The 21,071-nt window shown below is 50.5% G+C and overlaps 1 protein-coding gene across 3 annotated transcripts in view; it reads left to right on the top strand.

The window, feature by feature from the left end:
* The first annotated feature begins 263 nt into the window (after window positions 1–263).
* The window catches only part of P2RY6 (pyrimidinergic receptor P2Y6), a 29,153-nt gene continuing 8,345 nt past the window's right edge, over window positions 264–21,071 (top strand). For all 3 annotated transcript variants that reach the window (XM_036861995.1, XM_036861991.1, XM_036861992.1), the window contains exon 1: window positions 264–434. The gene's annotated coding sequence lies outside the window, so the exon portion shown is untranslated. The remainder of the gene's footprint in view (window positions 435–21,071) is intronic.

Here is a 21,071-nt window from a genome sequence, read left to right as displayed (position 1 = left end):
GTCCCCTGCATTGGCAGGCGGATTCTTAACCACTGCACCACCAGGGAAGCCCAAGCCCTGGTCTTTCAATGCCACCTCACTCAATCCTCCCAACAGCCATCGGGGCTGAATTGATGATACCCATTCTGGGGTGAGCACACTCAGAAGGCAAAGTGACTGGGAAGTGGCTGGTCAGCCTTGGTGTTAGGGACTTGAGCTGGAATGTTCTGGATTTGGGTCCCAGCCCTTGCTTGCCAGCTTGCCAGCTCTGGGCTGAGGCAAGTTACTTCCCCTCCTCGGATTTCTCAGTTTCCTCATTGGCTGTCTCCCGGGACGACTCTGAGACGTGCATGTGACAGTTTGTGGCACCAGAACTGGTTAGAATAGGGACTGCTCCAGGAGTCAGAATTTTCCCCAGCACTTGACAGAGCTGCGTGGCGCTCACTACCTCCTGGGTGAGTGTTCTGGGTCCGTGCCCTGAGAGTGCTGAGACCCCACCTCCCCTCAGAGCTCAGCGATCTTGGCACATGGACCGCTTGCAGCCACTTTGGCTCGTTGCAAGCTGGAGAGAGAGTGGGAGCGGACTTGGGGTCTTTCTCCCTTCCTTGGCCTGGTTGTACCTAGAGCTGCAGCCTGTGCAGCGCAGAGGGCAGAGGAGACAGCGACCTGGGGACCAGGCTGGGCCACGGTGGAGTAGGGGAACAGGGCAGGCGGGCCTGGGAGCCACACAGGCCTGGATTTGAGTCACTTTCCCTCTCTGGGCCTCAATTTGTAACATGGGGGTAAAAACGATCTCCCCCTGAGTTTTGAAAAACTGTTACGTGTTCTATGCTGGTGAGTGCCCCTCAGAGAGGAGGCTGTGCCCCCAGGAGCCTGTGGTGGGAAGAGACTGGGAAAGATTAGGACCAGATAGGAGTCCACAGAGGAGGCCCTTAGGAAAGCTCTTGCCTCCATATGACTGGTGGGGAAAGTGAGTCCCTGAGTCCTGGTACGATTTGCTAAAGGGGAGTGCGGCAGGGTGAACGAGTATATCTGAGGGAGCTGGGTTAAAACTTTTCTGGCGTTTCTGTTGCCATTCAACTCCCACGACACCACCACAAGGGAAAAACTGAGCAGCACAGCCTGTGGTATGGGCCCTGGCCTGTGGAAGATACCAGGGACGCACATCTCTTGCCAGCTCTAGAATGGGTCCTAAGCCAATTCAGGGACAGTCTCTCCATCCCTCAGTATCAAAAGAGAAGATAAAAGAGAAGGCTCTTTGTAGACTATAAAGTGCTGTGCTTCTGATGGTGCATCTGTGTATGTGTGTACAAGCCCTCGGGTGTGTATGCATGAGTGAGAATGTGCAGCTTGTGAGCGTGTGTGCACGTGGTATGCGTGCTCACGTTCCCTGGCCTGGCTGAGGCAGTAACTCCATGCTGTCCAAAGCTCCCTGTTTGGCTGGGACTCTTCTCCCCTAAACTTCTTCCAGTCTTTTTTCCATGTTTCCTCACTGCTCCTTAGTTTATCAGAAGGGAGCAACCTGTGGTCCGGAAACCTAGCAATTGTCTCTGAACCTGCCCACTCTTCTCCCCTCCAGCCTGCCCTCGCCTCATCCGGCCCCTGGAGGCCCGGCTGCCCAGTCTGCAGGGCTGGCAGCTTGCTTGGCTCCTCTGCGCAGCCCACCTGCCACCCATTTTTCCCTCCAAGGCTCTGTGCCAGCCACTCTCACATCATTGTTCCATTGGCTCCTCACAATATCCCAGTACCCCCACCCTCCGGGCGCTCTTACTAATCCCATTTTACAGGCAAGGAAATGAAATCTCAGTGAGGGGAAATGGCTTTCCCAACGTTACCCAGCCCAACTAGTGGCAGTGCTGGGGTTTCAACTCCTACCTAACTCCAAAATCTTTATCCTTAACTCTTGCGGCCTACCTAGCTGACTGGTGCTGAGTGGTTGGCTGAATGAGTAAATGAATGAAAGAACAAATGAATAAATCACTTAGTCAGTATTGAGCTGAAAGAGACGGTTAAGCGATAATAACAATGACTATCACTTATTGAGTACCTACTATGCGTTAAGTGCTTCACATAAAAGCAAATGCAGCCAAGATTATCGTTATCCCCATTTTGCGGTTGAGGAAGCTGAGGTTCAGAGAGGTCAAAGCATATTATCCAGGATGCGACCTGGAATTCTAACTTGTCCTCCCTGGAGGAGGGGTGAGTTAGCAGAGCCTGGTGACAGTGCCCACCCATTGCAGCAGAGACGCGTCAAGACTCTCAGGAAACTGTGTCTCCAGGGCCCTCCCAAATGACACCCACCCCCACCCCTCTTGTCCCGGGGCCATTTCCCCATTTGTCTCTGAAATGGGGTTTCTATTTCAGTCTGGGGTGGGGATTTGCTGGCCCAGCTCTGACTGTTCCTTTCTGACTGTTGGCACATCTGGTGAGGGCCAGTGCCTTGGCCTGGACATGTGGAGGTGTCTTCCTGTTCCCCCTGCCCCAGGGCCAGCCCTGTCATTAACAGCTCCCATGGGAGGGCAGGCCTGTGCGAGATGCAGCTGTGGGTCTGTGGAGATGGCCTAGGCTGGGTCAGTGGCATCTGTGCCCAGCCCTGTGCTGGATGCCAGGGACCTAGAAGCGAGTAGATCCAGTCCTTCGCTTAGAAAACTCATGGGCGGAGTACTGAAGCCTGGGTGGGTTAAGTCTGTAGTAGTGGGGGCAGAGCCTGGCATCCTGACTCCCAGGGCAGCGCTGATTTTTGTGGCCTGGAACAGATTGGGGGTTGTTCTGTGGCCCCAGGAGAGAGCCGACCTGTGGCGTCTGAGGGGCAGATCTCAGCTCAAAGGGATGACATTGTCTCTGTCAAGCCGGGAGGAGGAGAATCAGCCACTCATTCATTCAGAAGTTCCCGGAGGGCCTTCCGTGGGGGGGGGGGGGGGCCCAGGGAAAAAGAATCAGATGTTGAAATCAGAGCTGGGTTTGAATCCAGGCGCCAGCATTTGCTGGCTGTGTGATTTCAGACAAGTTATTTAACTTCTTGGAATCTCAATTTCCCCATTTGTGAAATGGGGTACTAGAACCTACCTGGCCAGCTCATGGAGTGGATAAAATAAGACAGTGTGCATTACTTGTAGGTTCTTAGGAAGGTTTAGTTCACTTCCCTCCTCACCCTGGAGAGCCCTTCATGAGAGAGGAGATATTCCTTTAAGCAGCAGCTAGTATGATGATTGAGGCAAGAGACGAAACTTGTAAGGGGTTACAGTGAACCCTCCAGACTGACCAGCATTCACATTATGGTGCACAGTCTCATTTCTCATGTCACAAAAGGGAAATAGAGACACAGAGAGGCTGATGTTTGAGGCAGCCTAAAATACCTCTGCTGTAGAAAGTTGCTTGAATAAAAGAGATAATAGATTAAAATCTGAACAGTCCCCAGCCTAGGTCTCCTGACCAAGCTGGAAACCTCCCTGTCAGACTCTCAGACTTATTAAGATTCACCGAGGACCTACTTTATGCCAGGCCCACACTGTGGCTTTATTACAGATTTATCTTTATAATAACAGCAACAACCATGAAAGGTTAATACTGTAAGCCACATTTAGTAAGTGGGGAAACTGAGACTCATATTTTTTTTTTTTTTTTTTAAATAATTTCCTCCTCCTTTTAGCTACTTTTATTTTTATTTATTTATTTATTTTTGGTTGTGCTGGGTCTTCGGTTCGTGCGAGGGCTTTCTCTAGTTGCGGCAAGTGGGGGCCACTCTTCATCGCGGTGCGGGGACCGCTCTTCATCGCGGTGCGCGGGCCTTTCACTATCGCGGCCCCTCCCGTTGCGGGGCACAGGCTCCAGACGCGCAGGCTCAGTAGTTGTGGCTCACGGGCCCAGCCGCTCCGTGGCATGTGGGATCTTCCCAGACCAGGGCTCGAACCTGTGTCCCCTGCATTAGCAGGCAGATTCTCAACCACTGCGCCACCAGGGAAGCCCTGAGACTCAGATTTTTACATAACTTGCTCAAGGTCATACAGCTAATAGAAGCTAAGGAAGGATTCAAAACCAGGACAGTCTGGCCCTGAAACCCATGGCTCTCCTACTCTACGGGGTACTTGTTCCACAAAAGATGTCAGGCCTCAGATCAGAAATACATATACCAAAAATGTAAAATATAAATGACAACGTAAAAAAGGAGTAATTAGGGAAATGTAAATCAAAATCACAATATGATACCACTTTATACCCGTTAGGATGGCAGTAAGGAAAAAGACAGACAATAACAAGTGTTGGTGAGGATGTGGAGAAATTAGAACTCTCATATGTTGTTGGTGGGAATGTAAATTAGCGCAGCCACTTTGGAAAACTTTGTCAGTTCCTCAGAAAGTTAAACATAGAGTGACCACACGACTCAGCAGTTCTGTTCTTAGGTATGTACCCAAGAAAACTGAAAGCATACATCCACATGAAAACTTGTATGCGAATGTTCATAGCCATGTTATTCATAATAGCCAAAAAGTGGAAACTACCTAAATGTTCATCAGTTGATGAATGGGTGAACAAAACATGGTATATCCATACAATGGGATATTATTCAGCCATAAAAATGAAATTCTGATCCATGCTACAACCTGAATGAACCTTGAAGACATTATGCTAAGTGAAATAAGCCAGTAACAAAATCATGCTTATTATATGATTTCATTTATGTGAAACATCCAGAATGGGCAAATCTATATATACAGAAAGTAGATAAGTAACTTCCACAAGACGGAAGGAGAGAGGAATGAGGAGTAACTACTAATGGGTACAGGATTTCTTTCGTGGTAATGAAAATGTTCTGAAATTATATAGTTGTGATTAAGGTTGCACGATCTTAAAAGTATACTAAAAACCTCTGAATTGTACACTTTGCAAGGGTGAATTTTATGGTAGTTGAATTACATCTTAATTTAAAAAACAACAGGAGCAGGAATATACAGTTAAAAAGAAGTTGAAACTAACATTGGGCCTACAGTAGGAAGGCAGGGAAACTCAACTGTGTGCTTCCTGACAGCTGGAGCGAACAGGTAGGAGCAGCCTCCAAGAGGAGGAAAGTGCAGCACCGTAGGGAAACCAGCTCTTCCAGGGTGTAGCTCTAGGGCAAGATTCCCACAAGCCTGAGTCGGCTATCATAATGAATTGTCAAAAACACGAATTTCCTTTATCTCCTACCTGAGATTCTGATGCAGATAGCATCAAGAACTGTGAAGGGCATGAGATTGTACCACACTTACAGGCTACTAAATTAGCCTAGTACAGTTTCATGGGGGCTGGCAGAAGACCTAAGACTCCTGGTTAGAGACAAAGAACTCTGTTCCTCGCATCAGTAGTAGCAGGGAGAATACCGGTATTAGCACTGGTTCCTCAAGCCCCGATTCCCACAGGGTAATGTAAAGGCCAGATAATACCTGCCCATGCAATGCGTTTCATTACAAGAGAAGAACCTAGACCTGAGGCAACTCAAATCCTTTATAATGGGCAGTGAGGCTGCCTGACCTTTGCCCTAAAGGAAGACATTATTTTTGTCATACCAGACAGCCAACAAAACTGCCTTGTGCTCCAGAGAGAGACACTGTCACTCTCTTCCAAGTCTGTTTGCTATGCAAACACCGTTGAAAAGATGGTCTAGAACAAAGGCAATCTGTCTCTGCTTAATAGACTTGCCAAAATCTGAGAGACCCATGGAGAATTGTCTCCCGACACATAGATGTAATGGTCAGGGCTGTTTTTGTTTGTGTTTTATTGTGGTACAATATACATAACATAAACTTTACCCTTTTAATCATTTTTTAAATTTATTTACTTATTTTCATTTATTTATTTATTTTTGGCTGTGTTGGGTCTTCGTCGCCGCACGCGGGCTTTCTCTAGTTGCCGCGAGCGGGAGCTACTCTTCACTGGGGTGCGTGGGCTTCTCATGGTGGTGACTTCTCTTTGCTGCAGAGCACGGGCTCTAGGCGCGCAAGCTTCAGTAATTGTGGCACGCAGGCTCAGTAGTTGTGCCTTGTGGGCTCTAGAGGGCAGGCTCAGTAGTTGTGGCACACGGGCTTAGTTGCTCCGTGGCATGTGGGATCTTCCCGGACCAGGGCTTGAACCCATGTCCCCTGCATTGGCAGGCGGATTCTTAACCACTGCGCCACCAGGGAAGTCCCTTTAATCATTTTTTAGTGGGAAAATATATATAACATAAAATGAACTGTTTTTACTCACAACACTCTGACACCAAATGTGTGTGGTTTTCTCCTCCTAACACCAACCAATTCTTTTTTTTTTAATTGAAGTATAGTTGATTTACAGTGTTGTGTTAGTTTCTGCTGTACAGCAAAGTGAATCAGTTATACATATACATATATCTACTCTTTTTTAGATTCTTTTCCCATATAGGTCATTACAGAGTATTGAGTAGAGTTCCCTGTGTTATACAGTAGGTCCTTATTATTTATCTATTTTACATGTAGTATTAGTAACACCAACCAATTCTGACACCAACTCTGAGAGTAAGCGTGGACCCCTTAGGTTAAGGGCTCAGTTGTCTCCCCCACCCCCTGCCCCAATTCAGATGTCAGTCACACGTCCCAGGCCTCCTGTACTTCTGACGGGCTATAAATCAGGAGTTCCCATGACCACCTCCTAAGGTTCCATAGTTCACTAGAATGGCCCACAGAACCCAGGAAAGCACTTTAACTATTACGAGATTATTATAAAGGGTACAACTCAGGAACAGCCAATGGAAGAGATGCATAGGGCAAGGCAAGAGGCGAGGAACATCCATCCCTCTCTGGGTGGGTCATCCTCCCAGCACCATCATGTGTTCACCAACCTAGAAGCTCTCAGAACACTGTTGTTTAGGGTATTTTTTTATGGAGGCTTCATTTTGGAGGCATGATTGATTATATCATTGGCCATTGGTGATTGAATGCAATCTCTAGTCCCTCCCCCTTCCCTGGAGGTTAGGGGGTGGAGCTGAAAGTTCTAAGCTTCTAATCAAGGTTTGTTCTTTCTGGCAACCAGCCCCCATCCTGAAGTTCTCTATTCTCTAGGTGCCTGCCAAGAGTCAACTTGTTAACAAAAGTTGCTCCTATCACTCAGGAAATTCCAAGGGATTTAGGAGCTCTGTGTGAGGAACCGGGGGCAAAGGCAAAATATATATTTCTTATGCCATACATAAAATTTACCATTTTAACCTTTTTTGAATGTACAATTCAGTGGCATTAAGCACATTCACATTTTTGTATAACCATCACCACTATCCAAATCCAGAACTATTTTATCCCCAAATGAAACACTGTACCCATTAAACAATAACTCCCCATTTCTCTCTCCCCCAACCCCAGGTAACCACTCTTCTGCTTTCTGTCTCTATGAATTTGACTATTTCAGGTACCTCACATAAGTGGCATCATACAATATTTGTCCTTCTGAATATGGTTTATTTCACTTAGCATAATGTTTTCAAGGTTCATCCATGTTATAGCATGTGTCAGAATTTCCTTCCTTTTTTAAGGCTGAATAATATTCCATTGTATGTATATACCACCACTTGTTTATCCATTCTTCCATCCATGGACACTTAGGTTGTTTCTACCTTTAAGCTATTGTAAATCGTGCTGTTAGGAACATTGGCATATAAATATCTGTTTGAGTCTCTGCTTTCAATTCTTTTCACCTAGAAGTGAAACTGTGGATCTTTTAGTATTTCTATGTTTGTTTGTGAGGAACTGCCATACTGTTTTTCATAGCAACTGCACCATTTTACATTCCCAGCAGCAACGCGCAAGGGTTCCAATATCTCCACATCCTTATCAACACTTGTTATTTAATGTTTTTTCTTATAATAGCCATCCCGATGAGTGTGAGGTGGTATCTCATGATGGTTTTGGTTTGCATTTCCCTACCGATTAGTGATGTTGAGCATCTTTTCCTGTGCTTATTAGCCATTTGGATATATTCTTTGGAGAGTGTCTATTCAAGTCTTTTGCCAATTTTTGAATTGGTTTTTTTGTTGTTGTTGAGTTGTAAGAGTTCTTTATATATTCTGGATACTAATCCCATATCAGATGTGTGATTTACAAATATTTTCTCCCATTCTGTGGGTTGCCTTTTTACTCTGTTGATGGTGTCCTTTGATGCTCAAAAGTTTTTAATTTTGATGGAATCCAATTTATTTTTTCTTTTGTTGCCTGTGCTTTTGGTGTCATATTGGTCAGGTCTGTTTTCATTGCACGCAACAAATGCAACTAATTTGGGCAAGAACGGTATTAGTGAATGTAAAGAAAAATTCAAAAGTAGACCTAGATCAGACATGGTTAGATTCAGCAATTACAATGATGCCATCAGCAGTCTCTCTTTTTGTATCATTTCTCCTGATTTTCTACTAGCTTCCTACATTCTCATCCAAGTTCTTTCCAGAAGCACCAGGCTTCCATGGCCCTCATGGCTAATAATCCTGGGAGAGAAACTTTCATGCTGGTTCCACCAAAATCCTGGGGTGGACTCTAATTGGTTCCCCCTGAACCAGTCACTGGTAAGGGGTCTGGATGGATGCTCTGATTGATCAGCTCTGGCTCAGGTGTCCACCTTGAATGAACAAGATTACCATGGAATGGAGGATGGGGCTCCCCATAGGCAGAGATGCTTGACAGGCAAACTCCTCCCCAGAAGGGGTCCAGGAATCTGATAGACAGCTGGGGTCGGGATGCTCTGTTTGAAAGGACATGCCTCATCTCAGATTTCCCATGGGGGCTACTGGAAGTAGAGGGAATCCTTTTAGTTGGTTCCTGAAGACTTCCTGGAGGAGGCAATGTTTATGGGACCCTATGATTAGTGAGAAGGTGAGCCTAAGCAAGCTGGGTCCCAGGCAGGTTGAGCAGAGCAATGGAGGGGCTGGATTTCCCTGCCACCTGAGAACCTCCCTACCCTAGCCCTTACTGCAGGGGCTAAGAATATAGACTCTGTAGCCATACTGCCTGGGTTCATAGCCCAGTAGCCATTCCTTCTACCTGTGCTACCTCAGGCAAGTCAGCTAACCTCTCTGTGCCTTGGTTTCCTCACTTGAGGTATAAAATGAAGATAATACCAGTCTTATCTCACAGGGTCATTATGAGGATTAAATGGAGTATTGTATATCTGGCACCCAGTAAGGGTTCAGTGCTTGTATCATTATTATTATAAGTTTGAGCCTCTTTTCTGACCACATTTGCTGGTACACTAGCTGCTCCAGCTATGTTCACCATCCTTCAGTGTGCCTCATCCAGCCTCTGCCCTTGCTGTTTTCTCTGCCTGAAATGACCTTTGCCTCTGTGCACACTTGGCCATTTCATTGCTACCTCCTCTACCGAGCCTTTCCTGCCTGCAGAACCGTCCCTCCCTGTCTAGGCTCCCACAGGGCTCTGGAGCAGGACGTCTGCCTCAGATTGTGGGTCTTCAGATACATGTCCCTTGTCTAGGCTGAGCTCCTGAGGGCAGGACCTGGGTCTCCTGTGTCATTGAGTTCCCAGCAGGAGCCTGCCAGCTGCAGTGTGGGGAGAGGGCAATCCAAGGGCAAAACCAGCCCTGACTGGGCCGCAAAGGAGAGCACAGCTGGTCTCAGGAAGTGAAAGTAGCTCAGGGCCTAGTGGGTTACGTGTGAGGGGCAGGCCTTAGTGCTGAGAACAGAGGGGTCATCAGGGCCCCGGCTTGCCCTAAGCCGTAAAATGCTTAGGCAGGGGAGTGAAGAAGTTAGGTTTTTGCTGAGCAAGGACCTCTCTAACTGCAGAAAGGGGATGCATTGCCTGGGGAGATGGAAGACACAGAGCATGAAGTGGCTGCTGACCGGGTTGAGGCAGGGACCACAGGATGAGAGGAGGGGACAGTCTGACAGGTGTAAAGATGGAGAACAAACAGGGCTTGGTAATTAATTTGAAGTGGGGCCTCAGGTTTCCCATTGGGGAAATGCGATGAGCACTGACCACTTTAACCAGTTAGTAACCGTCTCTGCCGTGCAATCCCATACCCTCCCCCCAGTCCATCCACTCTCCTGGGTAGGGTCCAGGTCAAGCGCAAGGCCAGACGCTGAGGGGGCTTGGTCAAGTCTGCAAGCGCCAGGGACCAGAGCTGGGCATCCTTACCAAGCCCACCCTGGGAGAGCTGGTGGGGCTGAGCTGTGCTGATGGGATCATTTGTCCCCTTAGGCAGGGTGGGGCCTGGGCTCATCTGGCAAAGGAGGGACCAGCCCAGACCCTCAGTTCCTGGGAGCAAATGGTTCCTCCCTGTTTTGTCCTCCTCAGCTGTGCCTGGAAGGCTGGAATGGAAGAGAAGCACCTCGGGAACGGTGCTGGGCACAAGGGCAGGCCCAGGGCCAGATGCTGGTGCTGCAGGCATTCCACCCTCACCAGATGAGTGTCCTTAGGAATCATGAATCCAGTTGCCCAGCAGCAGGGCTGAGGCTAGGACCCAAGGATTCTGTCTCCCACACCTGACATCCACCCAAGACCCAGAGAGATGTGTGTATCTCAGGAGCCGAATGCCTCTCTTCTCTGGGCCTCAGTTTCCTCAGCTGCTAAATGGGTGTGAAGGAGGAGAGGAGAGAACTCAGGAAGCTCTAAGGCCAACCTCCCCAGTCCGAGATGGGAGGGCCTACGTGGCCCAGGCAGTTGGAACAAGTCATCCTTCCAGACTCCTCTGAGTCCCCATCTACCAAAGCCACACCCTTGCTTCCCCTGGAGAGGAGGGTCAGACTAATGCAGCAGACTTGGGAACAGGTTCAGGGGTAGAAGACCCCTGTAGACTCTACAGGGCTGTAGACCAGCCTTTCAGCTGCTCTGGGCCTTGGATTTTCATCTGTGTTCTGAGGACTGGAATAAGGTATTTCTGAGAACCTGACCCCTCTAATCTGTCTTTATAGCATGATGGCTGTCAAGGCTGGTGGAGGGGTGTGCAGAGGAGGGGTGAGAGGCTGCTGTGAGCCAGGCATTCAAGGCCCCTGATTTGGCCCTACCACCAGCTGGCCCTGCAGCCTCCCTGTCCCAGCCACTTCAGGCTATTGTCTCTGACCTGAGCTCTAACCACATCCAATCCATCCTCCATCCAGCAGCACAAGGAACCTCCTAAATCTCAACTCTGCTCGCCCCTCTGCCCTGCTTCACAAACTATCGAGGGCTCCTTGGCTGACGCCCACAACGCAGAGGCCAAATTTGTAGCCTGGCATTTGAGTGAGGGCTGTTGGGACCTAACTCTGTTGACCTCTCTGCCTCACCTCCTGCAAACATGAACACTTGCAGATACCCGTGCCCTCATATCTCCAGCCGGTCTCTCTGCGGGGAACACCCTCCCCTTCTTTGTCCACAGTCCATCCAAGAATCACTTCCTCCAGGGAGCCTTCCTTGATAACCCAGGCAAGAATAGGGGCCTCCTTTGTCTTCCCAGAGACCCTCTCATCTGTCTTTCCCACCAGCTGAGGCTTTTCAGGGACAAGGTCCAAGGCCCAGTGAGGTCCCTGCACATTTTAAGGCTCCCTGCAAATGCATGGGAAATGAATGAATGAGTGAATAAGTGAGTGAGTGAGTGAGTGGGTAAATAAGCAAAGACTGCAAGTGAGGCCATTTCTAAGCTGGTCTGTGATAAAATTATGAGTGATAATAAAAGCCCCACTGAGTGAATACCTGCTTGCACCAGATTCTGGGCTGGGTGTTCTAGATCATTCCTGCATTTGAGCCCCAACAGTACTGTGAGATGGGTATGGTTATCTCTATTTTATAATTAAGGACACTAAAGCTCAGAGAGCTAAAGTCACTGTTTATAAGCTGCAGAGCCAGGGTGGAAACCAGGTCTGCCAAGTACCAAGATCTGCAGAGGGAGCAGTGATGGGTAGCAGAGGGGTGCAGATGCCAGGAATGGACATTTGGCTCTAACTGACCTGGACCCCACCCAGGGGTAGGAGTAGGTTGCGGAGAGTGTATGGGACTGACTTGGAGAATTAGAATTAATGGGCTTGAAGAATTCTGGGTTTTCCAGGGAGCTCTGAGGAGAGACCCATTTGGGAGTGGATCCTCGTATTTTGTATGATCAGGGGTGATGCCGGGGGATAGCTGGGCGAGCTTTGTGCCTCCCACCCTCACCTGCTCCATGATCGACAGCCCAACCTATTCTGTGATACAAACAATTGATGTTTTCTCAAACCAATATCATGAGCTATGCAGAGGTATCAATCCTCTCACCTACCCCCTCCAGAATCACCCAGTTCCCACCTAAACAGATGTTCTGGAGGTGCCATGCCTATCCCGAGCTCCACCCCAAATTCCCAGCAGAGTCCAGGCCTTTTCCTGGAAGCCACAGAGGCGGCTCCCCTCCCCCAGTCCTGCACCAGCCTCAGCAGGAGCGAAGTCAAACAGAAGTGGCTTGTTTTTTTCCAAAAGCCTGTTGCATCAAGGTCATTTCTGAGATTGAGATTTCCTTATGATGGAGCTCAGACAGTCACAGGTTCCCAGCCTCACCTAGAAGGACAGGGTGCCCACCGCTCTCCCCTGAGCTGGGCCCAAAGACTCCCTGCTCTACCCTGCCCTGGGGTAGGGGTGTGAGAAATGGGGACAGGGAGGGAGGAAGTAGAGGCAGAGCAGCAAGGACTCTTTCAGAAGCTTGATTGTGAAGGGGGGAAGAAGACACAGCTGGAGAGACACAGGGTCAAGGAAGAGGTGCTGCTAAGGTGAGAGGTGAGGATGGAAAGTGTTGTGGGCTGAGGGGTGGAGCTGGCAGGGGGTGGGGATCCACACAGGAGGAGGTGGCCTGAGGCATAGGAGGAATGAGGATAGAGGGAAGCAGGCTTGGATTTATTTAGGTGGCCAGGAAGTTGAAGGGGGGCCCCTCGGAAAGGCCTTCCTTTGCTCTGAAGTATGAGTTGAGGGCTATTGGGATTGAGGGTAGGCCTGACAAGAAAGATGGGGCAAAGTCTTGGACAAGAAGGGAGAGAGGCCGCTCTGGGACAGAGGAAAGTTTGGGAGCCCAGCCAAGTGGGGTGGCACCCAGTTTGTGGGGCCTCAGGGCCCTGGGCTGAGTCACATTCCTCCATCCACACTCAGCTCCGTAGTGCAGGGCTGAGCAGGCTGCTGGTACCAGGAATGAGGGATACAAATGGATGAGCTGTGTTCTCAGGAGTCTGGGGTCCTGGGGTGGAGGTCCAGGCTGGCAAAGGAAGGGAAAGGGGCCAAGAAGATGCTGGCCCAGGGTGCTGGAGGCCTCCAAATCAGAGGCCCTGGTGCAAAGGGAGTGATGGTGTGCAGGCTTGGAGGCTGGAGGCTCTTGGGGGAAAGCAGGGCCAGTGTAGGGGTTTGGGGAGATGGAGACCTTGGACAGGGCAGGAGGGAGAGGCAGGCAGTCCAGGCCCACCAGGCAATGTCCTGTTCACCCTTCTCAGCTGGGACTGCTCACAGCCTGAATCTCACACACACAGCCAGTTAGAGGCAGCCCCACAGGTCTCTATCGGCCCCTAATCCCCAATAAACACATGCTGCAAGTACCAACTGCAGCTTGCGATAAAACACAGCCTTGAGCCAATTCCCCTATGCCCCCAGTCAGATTTCTGTTCCTATATCTTCTCTGTTCTCGAGCTACCTCTAGAAATTCATCTATCCATGCATCCATCCATCCTTCCATCTATCCATCCATCCATCCATCCAACAAATACTTTATAGATTACCTACTATGTGTCAGGCACCATCCTAGACACTGGGGATGCAGTAGTGAATAAAACATGAAAACCCCTGCCCTGGTGGAATTTATGTTCTGGTGGGAGGAGACAGACAATAAGCAAACAAATAAAATAATACATTTAAATATGGTACATGCTCCCCTGTCCAATAAACCATTGATGTCTCAAAAAAAAAAAAAAAGAAAGAAAGAAAGAAAAGAAAATGATGATACATGCTAAGGAGAAAAATACAGCAGAGGCGGAGGCGTGTGTGTGCCAGTGAGAGGTTGCAATTTTCACTAGAGTGGAGGGGGAGGGCCTCACCCAGAAGATGTTGTTTGAGTGACCACCTGAAGGAGATGAGGTCTGTCCTGTGTTTTTCATACACACTCCACACGCAAAAACGTGCTCCGTGGCAGGACCCCCTGGGCCACCCGCTGACCCCTCCACATGACACCCTGAGCCTGGCAGCTGCCCTGACTTTGATCTCTTCCCCCCAGGCCACCTCTCAGATGCCCACAAAGCACTGCTCCTCCCACACTGGGTTGGCCACACACGGGGCCCCAGTGCCACATGGCTGACATCTGAAGGTGAGGGAAGAGGCCATGCCCCCCTCACAGCCCCTAGGCAGGGAATGAGACAGGATGGAGGCAAAGTGCTTTGTCCTCAGGTTTGGAAATGGTTATGGCCTCCTGGCCTCATGCCTGGTTTCTGGGCTCCACTACTAGGTTCCCTGGGCCTGGACATGAGCACTGGACTTGCTCATGGGAATGAAGACCAGCTGATGAATGGGACAGTCTCTGCAGGATGTCCTAGGGGGTTGAGGGCAGCCAAGCTCTGGGGCCCCAGAGGCAGGTTAGACTGCAGAACAGAAGCAGTGATGGGGCAGCTCTCAGGGCTTGGTATGACAAAGCATATGTCTCGCTGAGCTTTCTCAAGGTGGAATTCAGTGACCTGAGAGAGAAGGGGTGAGCTCCCTGTCATGGGAAATATGTGAGCAGGGGCCAGACAAGCCTATCAAAGAGGCTTCAGGGAGCCTCCCTTCTCTGAGGGGTTGTGGAGAGCTCTGGGTCAGATGCTCTTAAGGCCTCTCTGGCCCAAGGGTCCAGAACTCAGAGCCTTGTCATTGACCCCTGGGCTCTAGGGTCCAGTTGAGTCTCTTGTGTCTGCCAGGTGGGCTCAGCTACCAGAGATGGTCAGAGCAGGGTGGAGGCAGAGGGCTGCCTTTTGTGGGCAGTGAGGGGTCTTCTGAGATTTTCTCTGTACCTAAACCTTGCCTGTGAGAGCTGTGGGCATAGTTGCCTACCTTTGGGGCTTCAGTGTCTGTCTGAAATGGGTAGGACCATAATCCACGGTAAACACTCAGGCAGTGTTGGTGGCCTGCCCTTCCTGAGGGTCAGGGGCTGGGGGACACAAGAAGTCTCAGAGGTGCTATTCCTGTAGCCACGACCTTCACTCCCCCTGACGCGTATTGTATGTCATCAGCCAAGCCAAAGGTTTGATTTGCTTTATTTTATTTTATTTTGCCAGGTAGCACCAAGGACAGAGCCCTGAGGCTCATCTTTACAGACTGGGTCCACTCATTCAACATTTCCCAGTGCCTCTTGGGAGCTGGAGCCTGTGCTGGTCTCTGGGACCACAAAGGGAAAGCAGACCTTGTCCCAAATTCCTAACAAAGAGAAGGGAGGGAGTTTGGCTGACATTGCCCCTTGGGCTGTTCTTCTCTTCTGCCCTGACTCCCAGTCCCCATTCCTTTGTCCTGTCTCAGGCCACTGTGTTCCCGAGACACAGGGTGGCATGGTGGATTTACTGTGTACTTTGGGGAAGCGCCTGATCTCTCTGGCCTCAATTTTCCTGTAGGGAAATGTCATCTCTCTTCCTGAGCATGGACTTTATCATTATTCAGAGCCATGTCTTAGTCCTGGCTCACCACTGACTCCTTGGGCAAGACACCAGCCTTCTCGAAGCCCATTTCCTTGTCTGTAAAATGGGGATAAACAGGCCACCACACAGGGCTAAGAGTGAAAGAGATCCTGCCGCAAAAGCACTTACGTCAGTGGATGGCACTTGCTGGGTAGCCAAGAAACTGTAGCAGTGAAGTTGTTCAGAAAAATGAGGCTTGTGGAGGTGAAATGACTGCCCCAGGATCACACAGCAAGTGGGTGATGAATCTAGGACTAGACCCTGGATTTCTAGCTTTCTAGTTTCCTTCTCAGGAGCTACTGGGATGACACAGTGGTTACCCTGGAAGCTGATGGAAGAGGGGCTCTCCCCATGGAAAGTGAATTGGGGAGCTTCCCTGGCTGCCCCATGGAAGCCAGGCTTGACCTGACAGTCCCTCAGTCCCCACCTGCCCCTCTGCTGGTGACCTCCAGGTTCATTGCCAGTTCCAGCCTCCACTGCGTGGATATTAGGGTTCTGAGGCGAAAGCTGTAAAGATGGGCTGTTGAAAGAGGAAAGAGGAGGAATGGGGGCACAGGACTACAGGCAGGACTCCTGATTTCAAGTGACAATCCTAGGCCAAACAGATTGAGGCAAAAAGGGAATTTGTTAGCTCATGCCTTCAAAAAGTCCAGTGAAAGGTAAAGCTTCAGGTATAGCCGGAAGCAGGTGCTCAATGGTGTTCTCAGGAACCTGTGTGTTCCCACCTCTCACCTCTGCCATCCCTTGGCTTTATTTTGGACAGTCTCCTCCCTGGTAGTAGTATCTTCAGTTCGTAGGACAGTTAGCCTGGCTGCAGCAGCCCCAGACTTACGTCCTACCAGCTTTGCAAACTCAGTGGGAAACCTGTCTCCTTCCCAGTGTTCCAACAAAAGCTCCAGAATTTGAGGCACCTAGTGAAGGTTGCCCATCCACCCCTGAGCTAGTTACAGGGCCTGAGGAGCCCACTCTTGTCTCATTGGCAGACCTAGGTCACCACAGGCCTACCACTACCAGATCCTCAAGACTCCAGGAGAGGAACTTCCCTGGCGGTCAGGTGGTTAAGACTCCGTGCTTCCACTGCAGGGGGAGCAGTTTCGATCCCTGGTCAGTTCGGGGAACTAAGATCCCATATGCCATGCAGCATGGCCAAAAAATTTTTTTTAAAAAAGACTCCAGGAGAGGAAGGAAGGGAGGCCATCATCATGAAGGGGGTCTGGGAATTGGGTGGGAGAAATGACAGAGGAACAATGATGGCCTGCAGGACAGGACAGACAACTGGACCCAGGCCATCTCTTCCCCAGCGGACTGGAGCCTGGTTATCTGGGAGGATGGGTGGGTTTTGAAGGCACCAATGGAGGCTGTCAGCCAACTGTACTCCTTGCAGCTAAACAGCAGGGTCTGTCTTGAAGGGGAATCCAAGTGGCACACCTCCATGGGGAGATTTAAAAAATGGGACAGCCTGGGGATCCAGGCAAGGAACCCTCTCACACTAGCTCCAGGGAAGGGGGTTTATTGAAAGGTCCTGGGATCTCCCAGGACCCTGGGCGGGAGGTGCTACAGCCCCATGGGCGTGGACTTGGAAAGCTGGCCATTATGGACTCTCCTGCTGACAGGAGCTGCCCTGTCACAGCTGTTCTCTGGGCCCCTGTGCTCTGTCCCACAGTTCCTCACCCCGAGGCTGACCTGTGACTTCTCAGCCCTGTGCCCACCAGGTCACTGTGATCTCAGACCTCCTTATACACATGCCTAAGAGAGAACCTCTTGCTAACTTTGCCAGGCCTCAGCTTCCTCATCTGCAAGGTGGGAATGGTAACTGTGAAGAGTAAATGAGATATGGCATGTGAAGTATTTTTTTAAAATAAATATATATTTTTTTATTTTTATTTTTGGCTGCACTGGGTCTTTGTCGCTGCGCACGGGCTTTCTCTACTTGCAGTAAGTGGGGGCTACTCTTCACTGCGGTGCATGGGCTTCTCATTGTGGTTGCTTCTCTTGTGGCAGAGCATGGCTCTAGGCATGCAGGCTTCAGTAGTTGTGGCACGTGGACTCAGTAGTTGTGGCTCGCAGGCTCTAGAGCGCAGGCTCAGTAGTTGTGGTGCATGGGCTTAGTTGCTCTGCGGCATGTGGGATCTTCCTGGACCAGGGCTCAAACCTGTGTCCCCTGCATTGGCAGGTGGATGCTTAATCACTGCGCCACCAGGGAAGCCCCCATGTGAAGTATTTTTGCACAATAAAAACATCTGTCCAGATTGTGGTAGGGATTACATGAGCTCACGGATGGGCAACTGGGGCCTGTGCATAGTAGAGCCGCAGGAGATGCAAGTTTCCTCTTTGCTCAACCTGTGGAAGCCAGAGAAAAACTATAAGAAGCAGCCTCAACCCCCAAATTCCCCAAGGCTGCAGCTTCCCCTTCCTTGTACTCAAAATGACTGTTTCAGTTCCAGCTTTAACTCCTTCCTATTGAGCAGGAGGCGAGAAGGGGAAGTGGAAAAAGAAAAGAGAAATCAAGTTTCCCTGTGCCCTCCTCCTGCCAAGTTTGCCTGCTTTTGTGGCCAGCCTGACACCACAGGTGAGACCAAAACTCCTCCAGGAGTTCCCTGGGTGCCTCCCTGGGACACCCTGTTCCCTGGGTGCCTGGGAGGCACTGGTCTCAGGAATCTAGCCATTTATCTGGTGGCACCTCAGGCTCAGAGAGGGTAGGTGGCTCACCCTGGGTCACACAGCAAGTTGGTGATGGATCCCAGCCTGTCTGACTCCTCAGAGGAAGGAAGCTGGGTCTTGATCTCTGTCATCCTGTGCCCTTGCTGCTAAGCTTAGAAGCAAGGGGCAGACAAGGGGGTTTCCAGGTCTTGTTACCCAAAAGGCAGGCAGGCCAAGGTTAGGAGGTTTCTTCCCATGTCCAGCCTGGTCTGAGCTGGTTCCTGGCCAGCTGGCAGGCAATGACTCAGACTTCCAGCTCCTGCCTCTGGTAGTCAGGCCTCCTCATCCCTTCCAGGTAAGAGGGCCTTGGGGCAGGGTTTGGGATGGGGTGAGGCTGCAGAGTCATCTAAAGGGGTATCCTGAGACCACAGGATCCAAGCAGCCCAAGGAGCTTCAAACCCTATCAGTTTTTCCTTATGTCTAAACTTAATTGCTTCTGCTATAGGCAGAAACCAACCCTATGCGCTGTTGCCTGAATTGAAAAAAGGAAATGGCAGAGGTTGTCCTGTCTGTGGGGTGAGGGATTTCAGTGTTTCCGCCGATGGTGTGCCTGGAGTGGAGATGGACGGTGAAAGCTTGGTGTCTGGGAGACACGCCCCAGGCCTCTTCCTCAGCCAGATAGGGCTCAGCACTGGCCCTGCGCCCTGCCAATGTCCCCAGTGGCTCCTGAGAGCCCAGGTGAGGGATCTGAGAACAAGGCTTGAGCTTATCCAGGCATAAATGGGAGAAAGGCTGGGGAGTGGGTCAGGAGGAACTGAGGTTGGGAACCCAGTCCTGAGGTTGCTCAGTGCCAGCCACAGAGGGGAGGACCCCGCGGTGTGGAGAACTGCCCCCAGCCCTCATCTTAGGGCTGCTGTCTGAAGGCGCGAGGCTGGCCATCCTGGGCAATCTCCTGGCGCCATCTCATGGCCAAAGGCCCTGAGTGCAGGGAAGACACTCCCCGGGGAATTCTCTGGCTTGACCATCTAAGCATGGAGTTTGGGGCAACAATGAGAAAGGTGGCTGTAGAGTGAGGAAGACCTTGTTGAAATGACAACAGTCTTGCACACCTTGGGAAACTCACTAGCCTTTCTAAGTCTTAGTTCCTTCCTGGATAAAACGGAGAGAATAATCTCAACCACTACCAGCCCAGAACTACAGATAAAACATCCAGCACAGGGAAGGCACTTAAATGAATGACACCTGGTGCTGGGGACTCAGAAATCAATGGAGATTGGGGTGGACTGAGGGAGCCCAAAGCTGGGCCTGGAATTGATTCATTCAGTTAACAAATGTCTGGGAATTCCCTGATGGTCTAGTGGTTAGGACTCTGCACTTTCACTGCCTAAGGGCCCAGGTTCAATCCCTGATCCCGCAAGCCGCGCGGTGCGGCAAAAAACAAAAAACAAACAAAAAAACCATTTATTGAGTATTTATTGTGTGCCAGGGCCGCTCACATACATGGTTTCAGTTAATTCTTACCACAGCCTATGTAGTAGGGTACCAATGATTACTCTCATTTTACAGATGAGAAAACTACAAGGAAGGATAAGTGAGATTATTTAGAGAAGGTGAGTGAGAGCATCCCAGGCAGAGGAAACAGCATGTGATAGGTCCAAGGGCTGGAAAGTCTGGTGGGGAAGGCTGAGGCTGGGCTGGGAGCCCTGGCAGGCTTGGGAGCAAAGCAGTGGCACCTGGGCTCTGCTTGAGGTTTTATGACAGGCCACCCCCATCAGGCTTCCCATCTTGTCCCCTCTTCGTACAACTCATCCCATGCTCTGGCTGCAATATTTATTCTTCATTTCTCGCACAGGGTAGACTCATTCCCTACCTCTGTGCCTCCTGCCTGGGATGCCCTCTTCATTCTTTTTATGTGTCCAAGTCACCCCAGCCCTTTAAAGCCCAGCAGCAGACATGCCTTCTCCAGGAGCCCTTCCAGGTGTACCCATGACCCCCTAAGACCTGAGCTCTCCCTTCAGGGCCCCATCCAGATGGCAGGAACTGAGACCCAAGCCCTACGCTGCGGCTGACCTCTTCAGCAAGTCCTCGGACTTGCTTCCATTCTTGGGACAGACACCCTGGTGGGGGTGACCACAGGGGGTTGTCCTGGGAACCCAGCAGAGAGCTGGCTGCTGGGCTGAAGGCCAGGCCTCCTTGCCCTCCTGAGCCCTAGCACGGCGCAAATCAGACCAGGAGGTCCACACTCTCAGCAGGCACAAGCGACCTCCTAGCACAGACTTGAATAAGCAGTAGGTGATCAATCCATGCACAGCTGACCAAGCGCTTACCAGCAGTTCAAACCTGAATTTTCTCAGTTTGTTCTAAACTTTTGGCCCCGCCTTGGTTCCTCAATCCCCTTGTCTGTAAAATGGGTTTGGGGGTGAGATCGGTGCTTACACCCTACAAGGTAAGAAGAGTCCTCCCTCCCTTTGGCAGGTCACCCTCACAACACACTGGTGGCCAGTATGACCACACTGTACTGAGGAGACTCAGAGAGGGGAAGGGGCTTGTCCAGAGTCACAAAGTGAGTAGGTACCAAGGTAGAACAAGAACCTGGGCCTCAAACTCCCTGGGCAGTGATCTTTTCCTGTACCATTCTGTCCCTATTTGCCTCAGCTACTCCAAATGAAAGCCCACCTCCTCCAGGTCACCCCCTGAATACTATCTCCACCACTGGAGCTGTCCCCCTTGGGACAGCAAGGAGCCACATCTCCTCCTCTGGTTGTCCTAACAGCTCTGAGTCCTGGTTCGGTGGTGAGGAGGGGCCTGGGAAGGGCTTGGCACAAGCAGGGAGAATGCACCCAGGTGAGTGCTCAGG

The sequence above is a fragment of the Balaenoptera musculus genome, chromosome 8, assembly GCF_009873245.2.
Source record: "Balaenoptera musculus isolate JJ_BM4_2016_0621 chromosome 8, mBalMus1.pri.v3, whole genome shotgun sequence".
NCBI lineage: Eukaryota > Metazoa > Chordata > Mammalia > Artiodactyla > Balaenopteridae > Balaenoptera > Balaenoptera musculus.
The sequence above is the reverse complement of the archived record's forward strand: the minus strand, read 5'-3'. Positions and strand labels throughout refer to the sequence as shown.